Consider the following 3,389-nt stretch of genomic DNA (forward strand, 5'->3'; position numbering starts at 1 on the left):
AACCATGTGGTTGGTAAGCAAGCTACTTACCACACAGCCACTCCTGCCTCTACGGTGATGAAAATGATAATGCTGATGATGAGGATAATGGTGCTAACAATCATAAAAATCATTATCATCACCAAGAAGATGTTGAAGAGGACGATGTTCATGATGCAGTTGACGATGATGATGAAGTTCGTGATGATACTGATGATGACGATGAAGACGTTGATGACGATTATAATGATGACGTTGACGGCGATGATAAAGTTCGTGTTGATGATAATGATGATGATATAAATGATGGCGATGATCATGATGATGATCATGGTAATGATATTAATGATGAGGTTATGATTATGATGATGACAATGATAATGTTGAAGAAGATGAGTAAGATCGTGATGATGATGATGATGATCATCATCATCATAGTGATGATAAACAGGATGATGACGATAATAATAATGCGGATGATAAAGATGGAAATGATGATGATGATGATGATGATAATGATGATGAAGATGAAAATAATGAAGATGGTGCAAATGATGAAGATAAGCCGATGATGACGATGATGAGGCTTATGATGAGGATTATGACGAAGATTATGTTGATAATGATGAAGATGATGATCATAGACATGACCATGATAATGATAATGATGATGATGATGAAATGCTAATGCTGATCATGACAATCATGATAATGATTATGGTAATGAAGTTGATGATGATGATTGTATTATTGTGATAAACATCAAATAAAGAAGAATCTGAAAAAGGTGAAGAAGAAGAAGAAGGGAAAGAAGAATAGGAAGGAGGAGGAGCGAAGGAAGAAGACGAAGAAAAAGAAGAAGAAAAATAATAAAGAATGTGAAGGAGGAGAAAAAGGAGTTGGAGAAAAAGAAGCTGGAGAAGAAGAAAAAAGAAAAAAAGAAGAAGAAGGAGGAGGAGCGAAGGAAGAAGAAGAAAATAATAAAGAATGTGAAGGAGAAGAAAAAGGAGTTGGAGAAAAAGAAGCTGGAGAAGAAGAATGAAAGCAAGAAGAAAGCTGATTATAAATGTCTTATTTATATGAATGAGAAAAATTGGCAAATGATTTAATATTAAACATTGAGAATTATATCGTGAGTGAAAGAGTCTGAAGAAAACAGAAGAGGCAACTTACAATAATATGGAATAATAATATGGAATAGTTTCATAGATACAATATTCAAGAAGATGAAGAAGAAAGAAGGGGAGGAGCGATGGAACAAGAAGAAAAAGAGTAGTAGAAGAAGAAGAAGAAGAAGAAGAAAGCAGATTACATATGTCATGTCTTACTAATATGAATGCAAAAAATCGGCAAATTATTTAATATTAAACATTGAGAATTATATCGTGAGTGAAAGAGTCTGAAGAAAACAGAGGCAACTTACAATTCTTTTAAATTGTAGAGATTTGCAAACCATCCAACTTTGATCTCCGTAATTCGATTCCGGTTAAGTTTTCTGCATTATAAAAAGGAGAAGTTTAGAAATAATACGGAATAGTTTCGTGATACAATGTTCAATACTGAGTGATAAGAGTGAGTGGAAAATGGAGAATAATTAGGAGGATGAGGAAGAACGGAATATGAAGATGGTGATGATAATGGGATTCTGATGATGATATTGGTGAAGCTGGTTGTGTTGGTGAACATCATGTTGGTAAGGATGATGATGATGAAAGAAGAAGAAGAAGAAGAAGAAGTGAAGGAAAAACAAAAAGAAAGAATATGATGAAGAAAAATGAGTAGTAGAATAATAAGAAGGTATAGGAGAAAGAGAAAAAGAAGAAGAAAGAAGAACGAGAAGAAGAAGCGAAGGAAAAACAAAAAAAGAATATGATGAAGAAAAATGAGTAGTAGAATAATAAGAAGGTATAGGAGAAAGAGAAGAAGAAAGAAGAATGAGAAGAAGAAGAAGAAGAAGAAAGAAGAACGAGAAGAATGGGAGAAAAAGAAGAAGAAAAAGAAGGAAAAACAAAAAGAATATGATGAAGAAAAATGAGTAGTAGTATAATAAGAAGGTATAGGAGAAAGAGAAGAAGAAGAAGAAGAAAGAAGAACGAGAAGAAGAAGAAGCGAAGGAAAAACAAAAAAAGAATATGATGAAGAAAAAAGATTAGTAGTATAATAAGAAGGTATAGGAGAAAAAGAAGAAGAAGGAAAAACAAAAAGAAAGAATATGATGAAGAAAAAAGAGTAGTAGTATAATAAGAAGGTATAGGAGAAAGAGAAGAAGAAGAAGAAGAATGAAAGCAAGAAGAAAGCAGATTACATATGTGTTACTAATGTGAATGAGACAAATTGGCAAATGATTTAATATTAAACATTTAAACATTGAGAATTATATCGTGAGTGAAAGAGTCTGAAGAAAACAGAGGCAACTTACAATTTTTCTAAACTGTAGAGATTTGCAAACGATACATCACTGATGTCTTGAATTTGATTGCCGTAAAGATATCTGCATTACAAAAGGGGCACGTTTGGAAATAATATATGATGTGGCTGATGCCTCAGATGAAAATGATGCTGGAGATGATGATGAAGATCGTGATGATTCTGCTGATAACGATGATAACGATGTAGATGATGAAAAATATGGTGATGATCGTGATGATTATGATGAGGATGATGGTAATGATGATGATGATGAAGCTGATGTTGACGATCAGGATGGTGATTATGATGTTGATGGATGAAGATAGAGTCTATGTTAATGATGGCTATGATGATAACGATGATAAAAGTTGATAAAGATGAATAAGACCATGATGATAATGTTGAATGCTCATGATGAAGATGATGATAATGATGACGCTCATGTCGATGATGATAAAGATGCAAATGATGATGATGAAAATCCCGATGATGATAATGATTAGGATAAAATAATGATTATACTGATGAAGAAAAAGCCGATGATGGAGATAATAATGATGAGGAGTAGGGGGGATTATGATGAAGATGATGATGATAGACATGGTCATGATGATGACAATGATGATGAGGAAACAATTGCAACGCTGATCAGGACAACAATGAAGATGATGATGGGAATGGAGACGACACTAATGATTATAATATTATGATAAATGACGAATGAAGGAGAATCGAAAAAAAGGTGAAGAATAAGAAAAAAGGACAGAAGAAGAAGAAGAAGAAGGTTAAAAGGAAGAGGATGGAGGAGAAGAAGGAGGAGCTATGGAAGAAGAAGAAAAAGAAGAAGAACGAGAAGAAGAAGAAGGAGAAGAATAATAATAAGAAGAAGACTAAAAGGAAGAAGGAGGAGCTATGGAAGAAGAAGAAGAAGAACGAGAATAATAATAAAAAGAAGAAGACTAAAAGGAAGAAGGAGGAGCTATGGAAGAAGAAGAAGAAGA

At 33.2% G+C, this 3,389-nt stretch overlaps 1 long non-coding RNA gene across 1 annotated transcript in view; it reads right to left on the reverse strand.

The window, feature by feature from the left end:
* Window positions 1-1,321: 1,321 nt before the first annotated feature.
* The window catches only part of LOC106882449 (uncharacterized), a 5,301-nt gene continuing 3,233 nt past the window's right edge, over window positions 1,322-3,389 (reverse strand). Inside the window, exons 4-5 of the long non-coding RNA XR_001411008.2 lie at window positions 2,399-2,470; window positions 1,322-1,474 (exon numbers count right to left, since the gene is read on the reverse strand). This is a non-coding gene — a long non-coding RNA (uncharacterized LOC106882449). The remainder of the gene's footprint in view (window positions 1,475-2,398; window positions 2,471-3,389) is intronic.

Source organism: Octopus bimaculoides, unplaced genomic scaffold (assembly GCF_001194135.2).
Source record: "Octopus bimaculoides isolate UCB-OBI-ISO-001 unplaced genomic scaffold, ASM119413v2 Scaffold_210058, whole genome shotgun sequence".
NCBI lineage: Eukaryota > Metazoa > Mollusca > Cephalopoda > Octopoda > Octopodidae > Octopus > Octopus bimaculoides.